An 18,883-nucleotide genomic window follows, 5' to 3' on the forward strand; every position below is an offset into this window, starting at 1 on the left:
AGTGTTGTACATGCAATGTTTTAAATAAAGAATTTGATATTTTGTAATTACTGTGTCTGTTTTTTAACTGAATGCCAGTAGAGTAATAATACAATGAATTCTATATAAAAGTTCTAATGAAATATACATTAAAATGAATGAATTACATACTGATGAATTGGATTTTTTACCGTAATTTACTGTTAAACAGTACAGTTTGCAACTGTAAATCAAATACAGTTTGCTACCTTAAATCTTAATTACAGTAAGTTACTGGCCACAGTGTTTCCAGTAAGTTAATGTAAAAACCCTTTGAAATGTCTAACAGTGATAATATTGCTTACTGAAAAAGTTGTCTCGTCTGAATCAGGAGAGAAACATGCACAGATCGAGCACTATTTACAAGTGAAAACAGTTCTAAACAAATATGTCAGTGGATTTTGATGTGAGAAGACAACAGGGGTTGGACGTTTTCCTTGAAGGAAGCGTTATTATGGATTATGACCTCCTATTTTGGCCAGAAGGAACAGTTTAAAGTTAAAACAAATTAATGATGGATTTGCTTTTAACAAACATGCAGCTTTTTGCTTCACATGACGTTATTTGATGGACTAGAGTCATGTGGATTACTTATGGATTATTGTGATGTTTTTATCCGCTGTTTGGACTCTCATTCTGATGGCACCCATTCACATTGGAGAGCAAATGATAGCACTTCACAAACTCATCTAGCCAACATCTTGGATGGCCTGAGAGTGAGTACATTTTCAGCATATTTTATTTTTGGGTTTAACTACTCCTTCAAGACTGCTGACCTTTCATTCCAATAAAAAATACTGTGGAGTCTCTTTGAGTTTCTTGCCTGAGCGCATGTGTCTCTGCTGAGAGTTTCAGTCACCACTGTCTTCCGTCATTGCCTTTAACTCCCTGTCTTAACTCCCTGTGACAGCTCAATATAACAGGGGCCATGAACCTCACAGGGACAGAAACTGGGTTTTATCTGCATAGTCAGACATAATAGATCAAACGCAATGAAGTAGCTGTCATTTAAACAAATGGAATTCCAAATGAAGGTTTGGAAGGAGCATGTTCATCTAATTCTGTCAATCACAACACAGGGATAAATGGCTGCTTTCCTTGTTCCTGTAATAAATCTTGTGGCATCGTTCCATCATCATTGCCTTTTCTTTGCATTATTTCAATATAGTTAAATAACAGATTAAAAATTACATTTAGTGCTTTTGAGAATGCATCAGAAATCATGAAATTGATATTGTTATATTGATGTATTTACAGATGTTATTAAAGATAAAAAACACGTTTTTAGCAACTAATATGGGTAAAAACAACTTAAAACCAAAATTTCTATAATCTGAAGAGAGATTACTAAAATGTATTATTATTAGCATATAAATGTGAAACAGGACACGCATAAACACACATCCGATTGAGTGTCACTGACCTGAATAGAGAGGGTGCTTTAAGTAGCCTGTAAGGACGCTAGCCTTTTCACAACAATGTTCCAGCCCTTTTATGGTGGACAAACGTGGCATGTTACAATTGTGCTTTATCAAAACCCTGGGATGATACCACTGGTGAATAATTGGTTGTCCTGGTAACAGACCAGGAAGCTTTCACAACCCTCGTGTCACAAAATTCATCAAATAACAACTGGTTAGAAGCTATGCCAAGGATGGATGTTCTCTTCAGCTTATTTTTGCTCTTTTTTTGCATGAAATAGCAAAATAATATTTTCTATTCAGGGTTGGGTTGCAATTTTAATTTAGCCATTTCAGTGGAAGGAATATCTCAAGTAAACGTAATCAGTAACTCAGGAAAAAAAAAAAAAGGTTTAAAAGGAGCATACCACTGGGTCCAAAAATGTAAGATGACATTAAAAAAAAATGTAATTCAAAATAGAATTTAAATTAGTAATAAAGATTATTAAAAAATAATAATAAATATTTAAGATTCTTCACTATTTTTCGGTTACTAATCAAATGTAAGCATTATAGATGTATTTACATTTAGTAATTTAGCAGGCACTTTTATCCAAAGCAACTTACAAATGAGGACAATGGAAGCAATAAAAATCAACAAAAAAGCAATGATACACAAGTGCTATAACAAGTCTCAGTTATCTTAAAGTGCCCCTATTATGGATTTTTGAAAATGACCTTTCATGCAGTGTGTAACACAGCTCTAAGTGAATGAAAACATCCTGCACAGTTTTAAATGTGAAAGTGCACCGTGTATTAAGTTATTGTCTCTCAAAAGAAAGAGTCGACTCTGAATCATTGAAACAAGTCATTTTTAAAACGAATCTTAAACCGTTTCATGTTGACGTCAAAAGGAAACATTAGCATATTGCCCGCCTACTTGTTGCCACTAGGTGCTGTTTTTGGGGCGTTAAAAATAACGGCTGTACACAAATCAGCACTCCTCACAATCACAAACACTGCTTTAAATGAAATCGGACCAATCACCGCAGATTAGCGTTACGCAAAGGAGGGGTTTGGAAAAAAGAATCATTGAGCGAATCGTTTGGGAGTCGCTGAACAAATAAGGTAAAAATAAATGCATATTATAAGAAAATGAAAGTGTTTTTTGACCTTGCATCAGTTGCATGCATGTCAGCCTGTTGTTGGGGACTCCCAGAACCAAAAAAAGAACCTTTCATAACCCATAATAGGGGCACTTTAACGTAGTACACGTAGCAAGTTTTTTTTTTTAATTATATAATAAATAAAAAGAAAACAGATAGAATAGAAAAAGAATAGAGAAGCTAGTGTTCGTTTTTTATAAGAAAAACATGCAGTTAGTAAATGAATAGAGTGCAAGCCTAAAAGGTTTTTTTTTTTTTTTTTAAGAATAGAATTAGAATAGAGATTGCTAGAGTTAGAGGGTCAAATAAAAATGGAAGAGATGTGTTTTTAGCCGATTCTTGAAGATGGCTAAGGATTCAGTTGCTCGGATTGAGTTGGGCAGGTTATTCCATAATATATAAATAACAGCATTATATCAGTTATCGACTAATACCTAGAGGTCCCTCCAATTTGTATTAATTTTTTCTAATTCAAAAATTATACTGTTTTCCATAGCTGATGTCATATATGCTATATATGTTTGTTTTGTCCAGCAAAGTAGGGACGTTTTTCTTAATCATTTTCAGAATTTATTGTCCATTTATCTGTCATTAAAGCAAAAGGGACACAAACCAAATGACATTTTCCCCCAAAAGTTTTCAATTAACTTTTCACTCAAAGTAACATTACTGTATAATATAAGCAATATATACAGTAAGTTGGAAAAATGCAAAATCATGATCAGCAATTATGGTCAATATTATGATCCTTCTCTCAATCTTCAAAAGTTTTATGGATGTTTACGTCACTCCTGAAGCTTTTTATGCCACCTTCTCATGACTGCAGTTCAATTACAGGTGAGTCATAAAATTCTCCACTGACTCATGTGGCATAACAACCAATAGTGGGCATAAATAATGCAGCTGTTTGAGATATGCACGCTAAAGGTCAGCTATGCTTATCTGGAGTCAAAGGGGCACATCCAAAACTGTCAGTCATCATCATCATCATCTGCCAAAGGAGCTTTTGTGAGCAAAAGAGCCAGCATAAAGAAGATTCTTCACTTATACATGAACAGATCAGTGGGGAAAATACATAGTCCCTTTATTTTCCCCTGTCTCTGTCAGTAACAACAAACCTCTCTCTCTCTAACTGTACTTTTTCTCACAGCCACTAATGCAGAACACTCACACACACAGGGCATGGTGGCAGATGGTTCAGGGCAGTCATTTAAGGTAGTTGCAGTAGGCAAGGGGTTGCTGGGTCCCATGTGGGGTACGGGGCAAAGACAAACAAATCAATTAGCAACTTCAGGACTGAAACTATGCTCTCCAGCTGGGACACTAAACATAGGATCTTCTAAAAGCATCAAATGCTTTTAGAAGCATTTAGGAAGGTCCAGCATTCTTTTGGACCCCATTATCTTTTAATGTATGGACAAAAACAGTTGAAACATTCTTCAGAATATCTTGCTTTATGTTCTGCAGAAGAAACTAAGTCGTACAGCTATGGAATGACATGAAGTTGAATATGTGAATTTTCAATTTTGAGCAAACTATCCCTTTGGGTAAAATACTCCTACTTTTTCAAAAACAAGTGCTCTGTTTGCCAAAATATCAAATTCAGAAGAAATTTCAAACTGAATTCAAGCATTTCTCACAAAAAAATTGTTTGAGATCTTCACAATGCCAAAAAGTCTAATTTGTGTTTATTTTTATTTCTTTTACATTAAGGACTTTCAGGAGAAACATCTCAGACAAAGTTGATTCTAAAATGCAACACAGCTGAGAATCCTGTCTCCTGAGCTATGAAAGCGCAACCCCAAGCAATAAAAGTTTTTTCTTTGGGATAAACAGCTAGTCATGTTTACTGCTCCAAACGAGTCCCACAGCATCATGTTAAATTAGACCCTCTGGTGTTTCTATAGTAATGTTTCCCCACTCCAGTAATGAAGAAACATATTCTCCTCTCTCAGGAGAAGAGGGCAACCCAGTGAAGGTCACCGCACCAACTCTCTACCTCTCAAAATATTGTATGTACTAAGTACTGTCATTTGTATCTGCTAATGCAACACTGTTGCGGCTGATGGCTGGAAATACAAAGAAGCATAATGTTGTATTTTGAGGAACCTAAAAGCACTATAATTCCACTCCACAGAATACAATGAAACTCCCAAATGCTTCCAAAAAAACCAACTGTATTATGTTCTGAATTAGAGATAATTAGAGTAAAAAAGGGGTTAATAGTAATACCAATTAGTGTTATTGCTAAGGGTGAGTGGTTTGAACCCCTAATACAAACACAAACTCGTCCCAAACCGTGAAGCTTGTTAAGTAGAGGTATGTTATTTCTATAAGCATTTAGACTTTCTAGCTGATTTTCACCTGTCAAATGATGTCCATTATAAAAAACCATAGATTTACACAGAAGTAGGAGTTTAAGTCAAATCTAAAGACGATGATATCAGAGACCTGAGGGTGGGCTCATTTCACCTCACCAGTAAACTACCAATTAGAGTAACTACTACTCATCACCTCAGAAAGCACCTAGTAATGCCGTAGAACCTACACAGTGTAGCAGGGTGGTTGAATCCATCTATGGGAATGTCATACACCTGCGCTTAGTTTAATTCCCCTCCCCTTTTTCGTTGGATATAAGGGATATGTTATGGCCACTTGGCACGCGTCTCGGTACTGCCCTTGTGACGTCATCCGTAGTTGCTGCAGGTATGTGACTCGTTCGGGGGTGAACCGGTGCTTCTCGGGCTGTACAGGCGGTTGATGAGAATTTCTTTCGCTGTTAGGTTTAGACGGTAAGCTGGTTTCCCCGCGCCTGCTGCGTGCTGGCTCCCGACTCCTCACAGGTATGAGTATCCGTTTTTTTATATAACCAGGAGAAATTGACCACGGTTGGTTATTTACTATTTGTTTCGTTTTGGTGGCATTGATAGTATGTCACTTATGTTCCTGACTGAGCTGCTGTATTGCAATATGGTGCGCGACTATGAAGTGGTTTGTGTGCAGTGAGCATCCCGCGGTATGTAGGATCGTAATTTTGTGTGTTAGTAACTTGTTTTCTCTTTTTAACACATTATCTTTGTGCTCGGCAGGTTCCCCTGCATAACTGAGGGTCTCTTGGGCTATTTGTGGGAATTGAGCGTCAACATTGAACTGTGACTGTGTGTAATTGCGACTATGTCGTTGTTTTGCCTCGACTTTTATTATGACCGCAACCATTAACTGCTATGGTTTTGTCGCACGTTGCTATCGAGGATTGTGCCTTCGTCTGACTGTACGGGCTGGCAGACTAACGTTACCTTCTTTGGCCGCCGCCTGTTTGAATGCCGTTGGTCCGTAAGCATCTTGTATGTTTAATGTTGGGTAACGTTTTGTTTGATTATTTGGTTCTCTTTTGTTCATTTTCTGTTTAATGTTTTGTCACTGCAAACCTGAGTGAAGTTGGTTTATTTCAATGTTACCTTGTCTTCATGTGGTATTGAGAGTCCTAATTTTGTTAAGTAGTTTAGATCCTTAAATTATTTAATATTATTTCTGCTTCGATTTAGATTTATGTGTTTTGTGTTCTTTTTTCCCTTTCTTTTGTTGCAGGAGCTGTGGGGGTTTCTGGAGGGTGAAGGCAACGCTGCCATTCGTGTGGTGTTCACACCTAGTGCTGTGTCTTCTGGCATCTAACCTTCACGTGTGCGTTTTGGTAGTTGTAGTGGTTTATTCAGGGGGGGGTTTTCCAATGTGGCAGCTGGCCCGTCCCTCCAGATACCTCTGCTCTTGGATAATTTGTTTCCTTTAAATTTGAGTTTGTTATTTACTGTTTCCTTTAATTTTGAGTTTGTTTATTTATTATGTGTATGAATAGATGCAAATTGATGGTGTTCTCCATTACTAAAATGTTAATGTAGGAGGTTTTAACTTTGAATCTTTTTTTAGTTATATATTTGACATTGATTAAAATAACCTTTTTTTCTATTTATACGTATACGACTCATGTTTCCTCACCCACTCACTCACAACGAATCTGTGTGCCCTTAGGGCTATCATTTCCCTGGTTTTCCAGGGTGGCGTAGTCGATCATATATTGCCATTTCTGGCGTCTCTAGTTGAGAATGAGGTATCCACCCCTCAATTTCCTCTACTCTTTGGTACCACAACGCTACATTTTGGCGTAGTCGGCAGGATCTTTTGTTTTGTGTGTGTTTGGGTGAGGACGTGGGTATGTATGTTTAGAGAAAGAAGAAAAAAAAAAAAAAAAAAAAAACGTTGTTGCACAATCCAGTATAGGTGTTTGTCTGTATTTTGTTTGAGAACAAAAAAAAAAAACGTTGTTGCACAATCCAGTATAGGTGTTTGTCTGTATTTTGTTTTTGTTTGAGGCAAAACAGCGACGTAGCTGGTGTGTGTCGGATCTCCCCTGTCAGTTGGCTTCCCTCTACGATTGGTAAGTGCATTTATTATGGAGGAGGAATTGCAACAGTTAAGGGAGTTGGTGGCGCAGCTAAAGGCTGATAATGAGAAATTGCATCAGGAGCGTACTGCTGAATTGCCGGGCCCAAGTACAGCATTTAGTGCTCCAGTAATAACTGTTGGGGCACCTGTACCTTTGGGTGCGGGTGCTGCTCAGCCTGAAAGATTTGTTTTCGTACCTCGGGATCGAAAATGCTCAAAGTTTAATGGCCGGACTGGCATCAGCATTGAGGATTGGATCGAGGAAGTACAGGCGTGTATGCAATTGCGTCACCTCTCTGTGACTGATAGAGCATTTTTTTTGTTTGATCATTTGGAGGGGGAAGCACGGGAAGAGATTCGGCACCGTTCTACGGTTGAAAAAGGGGACCCGGATAAAATTATTTCTGCATTGCGAGAGTTATATGGGTGCTCACAGTCATATGTGGCCTTGCAGGAGGCCTTTTTCTCACGAAAGCAGCGGGAAGGAGAGACTCTGCTAGAGTTTTCCCTTGCGCTACTGAGCCTCCTTGAGGGCGTTAAGCAACAGGCACCATATGTCATGTCGAATTCTGAGACCCTTTTACGCGATCAATTTGTGGAACATGTAGTGGATAGTTCTTTGCGTCGTGAACTTAAGCAGCTAGTTCGCCGCCAACCTACTTTTAGTTTGCTAGAGGTTCGTAGAGAGGCAATACGATGGGAGCGGGAGGTAATGCCAGGTGGTGTACGTGGGCGGAGTCAGTCCGTTCCATTAGCTCCTTTGATTCAATATGGGGTGCAGGGGGGACCGTCGTTGAGTACTGCTAGTGTAATGCCAAGCTCTGAATTAAGTGAGTTGAGAGAGATGTTAAAATCTCAACAGGTACAGCTGGACAAGCTTACTAAGGGTTTGGCATTACTACAGGGTCATGCTCCTGCTGCTCGGAGTCAATCTCCTCATTCACATGGTTATCCTTCATACCCACGGAATAAATTTTCTCATACTAGTCCGGTAATATGTAGAAGATGTCAACAGCCTGGTCATTTTGCCAGGGATTGTGATGGGGAACGTATTCCCCTTCACCCTCAATCTCCTTTTGCGGCTCCTCGTGCAGGGGGGAGTGGGCAGCCTCGTCTCCAGCGGCCGGCGGAAAACTAGTTCCCACCGAGCTGCAGAGCCACAGCTCGGTTGGGAAAAAGAATGGCTTAGACGTTTGTCAGAATATTAGTCCGGTATCTCGTTTGATGTCGTCATGTCCGCACTTGGTGGTTCTTATTGGTGGGGTTCAGGTGCCCTGCCTGTTAGACACTGGCTCTATGGTGTCCACCATTACTGAGAGTTGCTTTGTACAGCATTTCGAGCCATGGGGTCAAGATCGCCTTCGTTCGTGCCAATGGTTGCAGTTGCGGGCGGCCAATGGTCTGGACATCCCTTATATCGGTTATGTAGAGTTGGATGTCGAGCTCTGTGGCAGGTTGGTGTCAAATTGTGGGGTGCTTGTTGTCAGAGATCCCCCTGGCGGCTTATGCACTAAAGTACCAGGGATTGTGGGAATGAATATCCTTAGCCGTTGTTACCGGGAGCTCTTTGGGCAGCATGGCCCTGCCCTTTTTGAACTGCCCTCATTACTGCAGGCCCCCAATTTTGTAACTCAGGCATTTCAGCACTGTCACGAGGTGGGTGCTCGTTTAGGTGCCGATCGGGTGAGTCAGGTTAGAATACGAGGCCGTCGAGCATGGCGTATTCCAGGCGGTACATTAAAATTAGTGCTGGCAACGTGTTCTGAGCAATTCTCAAAGGAGACTGTGCTATTTGAGCCCACAGAGTTGGGCTTACCAGCTGGACTATTAGCTTCATCATCGTTGGTGCGGGTGACCCGGGGAACGGTCTCCGTACCAGTGGTAAACGTAGGGACTACGGATGTAATGTTATATCCTCGGACCCTCCTGGGCACTCTCACAAGCGTTTATGTGGTGAGTCTGCCCAGGGGGGTTACTGAGGTTAATTCGGTCATTGCTGCTATTGGTTCCCATAGTGCGCAGGATGCCTCCCCGGTGGAGGAACAAATTAATTCTATTGACCTGTCTGTTTTGTCCGCACAAGATCAGGATCATGTTAGGGCCTTATTACAGGAGTATCGGTGTGTGTTCTCTGCTCATGAGGGAGACTTGGGGTGCACTGGTCTACTGTCGCATGACATCCCTTTATTGGATGACACCCCTGTCCGGCAGCGTTATCGCCGTATACCACCCTCAGAGTATGAGCTAGTGAAGGCCCACATTGATGCACTGTTGGAGTCACAGGTTATACGGGAAAGTTGCAGTCCTTATGCATCCCCAATAGTCTTGGTTAAAAAGAAGGACGGTAGTCTACGCATGTGTGTGGACTACCGCCAACTGAATTCCAAGACTAGGAAGGATGCTTTCCCCCTTCCAAGAATCGAGGAGTCCTTGGATGCACTGACAGGTGCCCGCTGGTTTTCCACCATGGATTTAGCCAGCGGGTATAACCAGGTTCCTGTTAGTGAAAGCGATAAATCCAAGACTGCTTTTTGCACCCCATTCGGGCTGTTCGAGTGGAACAGGATGCCGTTTGGGCTGTGTAATGCCCCGGGTACATTTCAACGCCTAATGCAGCGATTGTTCGGTGATCAACAGTGCCAGTCATTACTACTGTATTTAGATGACATTGTCATCTTTTCTTCCTCAGTGATACAGCACCTGGAGCGCTTGGAGGTTGTCCTGGGTAGGCTGAAGCGTGAGGGCCTTAAAGCAAGGTTGGAAAAGTGTTCGTTTTTTCGCCCAGAGGTAGTATATCTTGGTCACGTAATATCAGCTGATGGGGTGTCGACTGACCCAAGAAAGATTGAGGCGGTGGCTCGGTGGCCAAGGCCCACCAGTGTTTCCGAGCTCCGCTCCTTTTTGGGCTTCGCCAGTTATTACCGCCGCTTTGTGGAGGGGTTTGCGAAGATAGCGGCCCCTCTGCATAGGCTGGTTGCGGAGTGTGGAGGTGTGAAGCCCAGGAAGCGAGCGGAGCAGAGTTTTGCTGACGTTTGGACCATTCAGTGCCAAAATAGCTTTGATGAGTTAAAGGGAATGTTTATCAGGGCCCCGGTGCTTGCCTACGCGGACTTCTCCCTTCCATTCATCTTGGATGTAGATGCCAGCCTGAGTGGGTTGGGGGCGGTCCTCTCACAGGAGCAAGGTGGGAAGGTGAGGCCGGTTGCGTATGCGAGTCGTGGTCTTAGGCCCACTGAGCGGAACATGCTAAATTATAGTTCTATGAAACTTGAGTTCTTAGCGCTCAAGTGGGCCATGACCGAAAAATTCAGGGAGTACTTGTTGGGAAATAAATGTGTGGTTTTCACGGATAATAATCCTCTCAGCCACCTGATGACGGCAAAGCTTGGCGCCACTGAGCAACGATGGGCGGCACAGTTGGCATGTTTCGATTTCGAGGTCAAGTATCGACCAGGCAGGGTCAACAAAAATGCTGACGCCTTATCGAGATGCCAGCCACCAGTCTCAGGGGTGACTGATGGCATGCTGCCAGGAATGGCAGTCCCAAACTCTATACAGCATGCTGAGAAATCAAGGTCAGTCCCTTTGGTTAGTCAAGCTGCTGTGGCTGCCTTGCCGGGGCATTCCTCCGCTGATTTGAGTTTGCTACAAGAGGCCGACCCTGTAATCGGGGAGGTTTTATGGTTTTTCAGGGAGGGTAAGTTCCCTGGGCCTCATGAGCGTCGGCAGCTTTCTAGGGATGCACTAACTTTACTCCGTCAGTGGGATCGATTGATGGAGTCACAGGGGGTATTATACCGCCGTATTTTTCGCTCTGATGGTGGCGAAGAGATTTTGCAATTGGTACTACCTTCTGCTTTGCAGGTGGAGGTTTTAACCGGGTTGCACCAAGAGCATGGGCACCAGGGTATCGAACGCACCACGGAGTTGGTACGCCAGCGCTGTTATTGGCCAGGCATGTCAGCCATGGTGGCGAAATGGTGTCAGGCGTGCGAGAGGTGCCAGGCTGCCAAGGACTTACAGCCAGGTGCCCGTAGCTTTATGGGTCATTTGTTGGCTTCTCGACCAAATGAAATTGTGGCCATTGATTTCACCCAGCTCGAAGCATCTTGTTCAGGGTTGGAAAACGTTTTAGTAATGACGGATGTCTTTACAAAGTACACCTTGGCGGTTCCTACCCGAGATCAACGAGCCGAGACGGTAGCTCAGGTGTTGGTCACTGAGTGGTTCTACAGGTTTGGGGTGCCGGGGCGAATCCATTCCGACCAGGGCCGTAGTTTTGAATCATTCTTGATCCAGCAACTTTGTAAATTGTACGGGGTTGAGAAATCTCGCACGACTCCTTACCACCCTGCTGGTAACGGGCAGTGTGAGAGGTTCAATAGAACATTGCACAACTTATTGCGCACCTTACCGGTTTCACGTAAGCGGGACTGGGCGTCCTGTCTTCCTCAGGTGCTCTTTTCCTACAATACCACCCCGCATCAAGCCACTGGTGAGTCTCCCTATTTTTTTAATGTTTGGCCAGGAGCCACGACTCCCCATTGACTTTTTGCTCGGTAGAGTTCAAGAGCCTGTGGCTGGGGAAGTACATGAATGGGTGGTGGAACATCAGACAAGGTTGCACGTGGCGTTTGAGGGAGCACGAGAACGGCTGAGACTGACTGCTGATCGACGTAAAACACAGTTTGATCAACATGTTCGAGACACACCACTGGAAGAGGGGCAGTTGGTTTACCTCCGCGATTATGGCGTTAGAGGGCGCCACAAAATCCAGGACCTGTGGAGTCCAGTGGTGTATAAGGTGGTAGAGGCTCCTAGATCTGGGGGTGCAGTGTATAGCATTGCACCAATACATGAGGAGGGCAAAGTGAAGCGAGTTCATCGGTCTCTATTAAAGGCTAGGATCCAAAGGGACCCTGCTCCTGCTCTTTCTGATGGGCCGGTGGTGGAGCTCGAACGGGAACCGGAGGAGGGGGTGGATGAGGTGGACGAGGTGGACTTGTGGGTAGTGAGGCCTGAAGGTCCTCAACTCGTATCGGATCTTGTCGATTCCGCTCCTCCAGTACCCGAGCTTCGATTGCCAGGTGAGCAAAATCAATCTGGTAGTATAGGGCTTGGCCCGGTGGTATCACCAGGTACCTCAGCCGTGGAGCAGCCTCCTGTTGTTGAGGTTGTCCCAGGGAGATCGAGGCGGGCCACAGCTGGCCAGCATTCTAATATTCACCGTTTGCCCAGGGCTGCGGGTGAAATGGCAGCTGTTGCTGTACCCCCGAGCCTAATGTCTAATGCAATGCTTGCGTTTTTCAGACCTTGGGACTAATGGCGGGGTAAGTGAGTTCATCGTCGGGGCGACGATGTGTAACTGGGGGGTAGACTGTAGCAGGGTGGTTGAATCCATCTATGGGAATGTCATACACCTGCGCTTAGTTTAATTCCCCTCCCCTTTTTCGTTGGATATAAGGGATATGTTATGGCCACTTGGCACGCGTCTCGGTACTGCCCTTGTGACGTCATCCGTAGTTGCTGCAGGTATGTGACTCGTTCGGGGGTGAACCGGTGCTTCTCGGGCTGTACAGGCGGTTGATGAGAATTTCTTTCGCTGTTAGGTTTAGACGGTAAGCTGGTTTCCCCGCGCCTGCTGCGTGCTGGCTCCCGACTCCTCACAGGTATGAGTATCCGTTTTTTTATATAACCAGGAGAAATTGACCACGGTTGGTTATTTACTATTTGTTTCGTTTTGGTGGCATTGATAGTATGTCACTTATGTTCCTGACTGAGCTGCTGTATTGCAATATGGTGCGCGACTATGAAGTGGTTTGTGTGCAGTGAGCATCCCGCGGTATGTAGGATCGTAATTTTGTGTGTTAGTAACTTGTTTTCTCTTTTTAACACATTATCTTTGTGCTCGGCAGGTTCCCCTGCATAACTGAGGGTCTCTTGGGCTATTTGTGGGAATTGAGCGTCAACATTGAACTGTGACTGTGTGTAATTGCGACTATGTCGTTGTTTTGCCTCGACTTTTATTATGACCGCAACCATTAACTGCTATGGTTTTGTCGCACGTTGCTATCGAGGATTGTGCCTTCGTCTGACTGTACGGGCTGGCAGACTAACGTTACCTTCTTTGGCCGCCGCCTGTTTGAATGCCGTTGGTCCGTAAGCATCTTGTATGTTTAATGTTGGGTAACGTTTTGTTTGATTATTTGGTTCTCTTTTGTTCATTTTCTGTTTAATGTTTTGTCACTGCAAACCTGAGTGAAGTTGGTTTATTTCAATGTTACCTTGTCTTCATGTGGTATTGAGAGTCCTAATTTTGTTAAGTAGTTTAGATCCTTAAATTATTTAATATTATTTCTGCTTCGATTTAGATTTATGTGTTTTGTGTTCTTTTTTCCCTTTCTTTTGTTGCAGGAGCTGTGGGGGTTTCTGGAGGGTGAAGGCAACGCTGCCATTCGTGTGGTGTTCACACCTAGTGCTGTGTCTTCTGGCATCTAACCTTCACGTGTGCGTTTTGGTAGTTGTAGTGGTTTATTCAGGGGGGGGTTTTCCAATGTGGCAGCTGGCCCGTCCCTCCAGATACCTCTGCTCTTGGATAATTTGTTTCCTTTAAATTTGAGTTTGTTATTTACTGTTTCCTTTAATTTTGAGTTTGTTTATTTATTATGTGTATGAATGGATGCAAATTGATGGTGTTCTCCATTACTAAAATGTTAATGTAGGAGGTTTTAACTTTGAATCTTTTTTTTAGTTATATATTTGACATTGATTAAAATAACCTTTTTTTCTATTTATACGTATACGACTCATGTTTCCTCACCCACTCACTCACAACGAATCTGTGTGCCCTTAGGGCTATCATTTCCCTGGTTTTCCAGGGTGGCGTAGTCGATCATATATTGCCATTTCTGGCGTCTCTAGTTGAGAATGAGGTATCCACCCCTCAATTTCCTCTACTCTTTGGTACCACAACGCTACAACAGCAACACAACAGAAACAGAATCCTGCAACAAAACCAACACCAACATTGTGAAAAAAAATGTTATAAAATCATTATGCTTGTGGTTTAGGAAACAAAGTTTTAAAGGTTCTGCCACTACTAGAGTACAGAACAGCAACATTGTAAACAGTTGATGCCATCCATCTCTGTTAAGCAGAACAATATATTGTACCATTAAACAACTGTTCCAGATGCTGCAATAATACAACTTGAGCAAAATCAGTATTTAGTATTCAGAACGGCATGTCACACAGGTGCACAGTCTTTCTGCGTTCATTTTATTATGCTGCATTTGATTTAAGTGGCTAGGCAGGCTGTATTTGAACTGTGCCCTCTCAAGGATGGTATTTGGGGGGGGAAATAAATGGGATTATGAAATGTGGTGACCAGTCTGGGCAGTCGATGTAGTGCACACTGCAATACCTCTGAAAGAAGTGCACTACATAAAATTTGTTGCATCAGATACGGTTACAGTGAAAAAACAACTGTGCAAATCAATTGTAAACATCAAAATTTTGAAATATCATCTCTGGGAAGGTGCAAATATTACATATATACTTAGTTTCTATTGTCAGTTCAATATAAAATCAATTTGTGTTCAAGTCAATAGGCTGGAAACTGACAAGCAGGCAGATCGTAAAGGATGTGCTGCACATGCTATCTATAGATTGGAAGCACAGCGGGTGTCATTCTTTGCCAACACTATGTTTGCCATGGAACAGTCAGTCCTACTTCTTAAAATCAGCCTTATCATGGTTTGAATTTCATATCCTGCCTTATCTATATGCTGTAACATGTTGGGTAAGCATTGAACAATTTGTTTCTAACACCCCAGGGCATCATCCGATAACTCCAGCTGCTAAATGTATCTGACAGCATCCCCCCGTTATGACACTGTACTTGCCTCTCATTCAAATTCAGAACAGGAATCAGAGCAAAGAAGAACAACAACAACACCAGAAAAAAAGATTAACTGAAAGAAAACAAGCCAGAACGCTTCTGTTTGACATGACGAACATGTACAATATTAACAGGATCCTATCGGAGAGGGGAACAAAACACAAAAGTCCATGCAGGCATTCCTTTGTTTTTCCATATCGAGCCGCCTGGAGGCCATTAGATCGGTCCTGCCAAAAAGCTGACAACTGTGTGTGGCTTTCAGAGCTCAGCCATTTTAAATCTGCCATCCATCGCCACGAAAACCAGAGCATGTGACGTGGGTAATCAGTCAATCGGCCATGTGTGTGAGTGTAGTGCGATACTGCCCAATGCTACTGTTGGGGACAAAATAAAGCGGACGGCTGGACGTGTGTGTGCTGACCCTATGGCCTGTCCACAGTCTAATACTACTACCTTTTAGTTCACCTAAAAAAGATTAAATAATATTCGATATGCAAATTTCAGAGGTTAATCTGATCAAAACTTGTTGTACACAATCTTCTACATGCCTTCTGTCATATAATTGATAGTTTATGCTTTTTTAGCAAGTAAAAAAAAAAAGTGCCTTTTTGCTGTGGATGTTTAACTGAGTTTGTAAGTAAAATTACAAATAACTTTTTTATTGTTAGTATATTTCAAGATTAATACCTACTGGCCTGAAGCAAGGTTTACTTGATTATCTGTACATCGTTTTTTAAGAAAAATCGTGAAAATGTGAGTTTTCACAAGAAAAGTTCACTCTTAAAAATAAAAAGAAAATATTCTTTATATCTGAAAATATTCTTTACTGGCATCTATGGTTCGACGAAGAACCATCCATAGAACCTTTCCATTGCACAAAGGTTCTTTGTAGTGGAAAAAGGTTTTTTTTTTTTTTTTTTCGTTTTTTAAATTTTCTTCACACTTTGAAAGAAAAAAAATTTAAGAACTGCTGACTGAAATGTCTTTTTGGAACCTTTATTTTAAGAGTCTTTTTTGTACATCTCTGATTCAAGATCGTATTGTATTAAATATATTGCCATCATTCATGTTCAAATATGAGCTGCATATTCTATGATATAATACTATATGGACCAACAAAAAAACACATGCAAACTTTTTATAATATGTTCATTATATTTGTCAAAAAGTTCAATAAAATGCTTTATTTTCAATAAAGTACGGATTTTTTACATTTCAAACTAAGTACGGATTTTACAATCATCCTGCACTTCAGCAATTGAAGTGTGTCATGAAGTAATGAGGCCGTAGCCCTCCACTCTTCTCACCATTGAAACATCCCACATCTCTTTGCCCTCTGCCGTGTTTCATCTAAGCATACATAATCACTTCTGCATCCATTCATTATTTGAGCTTAATGAGCAGTGGGCGTGAGACATACTGAGCTCATTGAAGCTTCATGGCCACTCGCAGGCCCAACCAAATGGCAGCATGGATGGAAACCGATGCTCTCACAACTCGCTGCTGATAATTTTAGTGACAGTTCAGTGGTGAACACTTGGTGTCCGGTGAACAGAGCACTCAAAGAGCAGTCAATTATTTATTAAAGTTGAGCGTTTATAGGCAGATTGTTTTCAAATGTAAGAGTACGAGCACACATTCACAAATAAAGTGCCTGATGCCTAAAAATTCTCTAAAAGCTTATTATGACTAAAAATGCTTCATGAGCTAATGATGCCCAAAACTGTTACAGTGCCCTATCACAAAATGCTACATGCATCCACGATGCCCAAAAATTATCCCTAAAAATATGCTTTATGCACCTATAATGCCCGAAATTGCTGCAACGGCCTACAATGCCTAAACAATTCTGCATGCATCTTATGTTGCCAAAAAACATGGCATGTGCCTATGATGCCAAAAAAATGCTGCATGCATCCACGATACCCAAAAATGATCCCTAGAAATAAGCCTAAAATATGCTGTATGCACCTATAATGCCCAAAAATGCTGCAACGGCATGATGCCAAAACAATTGTGCATGCATCTTATGATGCCAAAAAAAAAAAAAACGTGGCATGTGCCTATGATAATCAAAAATGGTGTACACATCCATGATGCCCAAAAATTATCCCTAAACTGTGAAATATGTGTAAAATATGCTGTGCGCACCTATGATGTCCACACTAAGCTGCACAAGTAATGCCAAAAATGCTGCTGAAAGAAAAAGGCTGCACACATATACGATGCCCAAAAATGCTACAAGCACATATGATGTCCAAAAGTGACGCACAAGTCCATGATTCCCAAAAATGCTCAATGCACTATGAATGATGCATTCATGATGCCCAAATATAAGCAATTAAATATTCCTAAAATATAATGTATGAACCTGTGATGCCCCAAAATCGACCCTAGAGCAATGAAATATGCCTAAAATATGCTGTACGCACATGATGCCCACAAAAAATGCTGTCCAACGAAAACGTTCAAAAATGCTGCAGTCAAGATTCCCAAAACTGCTGCAAACACCTATAATGCCCCAAAATGCTACATGAGTCAATGGTGCCCAAAATGTTATACATACCCAGAAATGCTGCAGTCCCCTATGATGCCCAAAATAAGGCACGTTTGATGGCCAAAAATGCTGCCTAGGAAGGCAGCTGTTTTGAGACACAGCCATGTTGTCCCACTCATACATGCGTGGCGCAGACACAACACTGACTCACATCCACGCATCCATCAACTTTTCTGGCACCGCGCTATTCATGAACAAACCTTAACGCCTCAAGCTTGTGTCAACAGCACAGGCTAATAAATGCAACAGACCAAGTCGTCAGTAGGATATAAAACCACAAGCCAACTTAACGCTCATTTGAATATAAGACCAAATGAACAATTATGAGTTTATTATTGGCGGCGCTCAAATATGTTCACATGGTCCATTTTGTTTAATCTTACTTTAATGACATCAGTATGAATGCAGGATATAGTAATGTATGACTAAGATTAAACAACATAGCAATGTTTTTTTAAGTAAAAGTTGTAAGGCACATTATTGAAAAACATTTGTCCCTTTATAGCAAAGAAACAAGTGAATGCAAATGTATTAATGTGTTTTAGTATGTGGGTCAGTAACTGAAATATGAAGGAGCAATGCGCGCATTATGAATGAACATGAAATGACAGATAGGTAGGCTAGATGACCATTTCAATATTACTCACCCAAATATCGTGAGAGAAGTATCCGGTTTTTTATTTATCGCTCAAAGTGACTTGTACTCTCGCGGTTGGAGGAGTAAACTGTACTTCAACAGAGTAACGCCACCTATTTGTTTCTTCTCTGTGATGAGGAGGATGAATGGAGCGGTTTCGTTTCCCTTGCCAACACATTTGCATAAGGACCGCCTAAGCCGTTCTCTGATTGGCCAATATCAGAGATTCGAGCGACTGTCAAAAATGATGCGTTTTTAATTGGATGGTCTCAACTGTCAGTCAAAAACAGCTCGTTGCTGCATACCTTGCGAACTAGCGCTTGTTGCACCTTCCTGCGGGCATCACTGCGTGCCAACAGAGGAAATGTGCATGTTTATCTTCACTCGAACAGGTACTTTAATCATTTGCATTTCTGAATAGGTAAAATAAATCGTTGTATCTATCTATCTATCTATCTATCTATCTATCTATCTATCTATCTATCTATCTATCTATCTATCTATCTATCTATCTATCTATCTATCTATCTATCTATCTATCTATCTATCTATCTATCTATCTATCTATCTATCTATCTATCTATCTATCTATCTATCATAAGAAAAACATAAGTGCAAAAGTTTTTTTTTTGTTGTTGGTGACAAATTAAACCACATAAACATTTGATCAAGTTTGTGCTGGAGATGGAATGGAGTCAATTTTAGGCTACATCTGGAGACTATTGTTATAATTTTTCTCAATTGCTTTGGCTTAATTTTGAAGTG

General features: G+C 41.7%; 1 protein-coding gene across 1 annotated transcript in view; it reads right to left on the reverse strand.

The window, feature by feature from the left end:
• Positions 1–18,248, reverse strand: part of LOC306847674 (visinin-like protein 1) — a 32,089-nt gene extending 13,841 nt beyond the window's left edge. Inside the window, exon 1 of the mRNA XM_079381769.1 lies at positions 18,129–18,248. The gene's annotated coding sequence lies outside the window, so the exon portion shown is untranslated. The remainder of the gene's footprint in view (positions 1–18,128) is intronic.
• Between the last annotated feature and the right edge of the window lie 635 nt (positions 18,249–18,883).

This window comes from Barbus barbus (genome assembly GCF_936440315.1).
Source record: "Barbus barbus genome assembly, chromosome: 27".
NCBI classification, from domain to species: domain Eukaryota; kingdom Metazoa; phylum Chordata; class Actinopteri; order Cypriniformes; family Cyprinidae; genus Barbus; species Barbus barbus.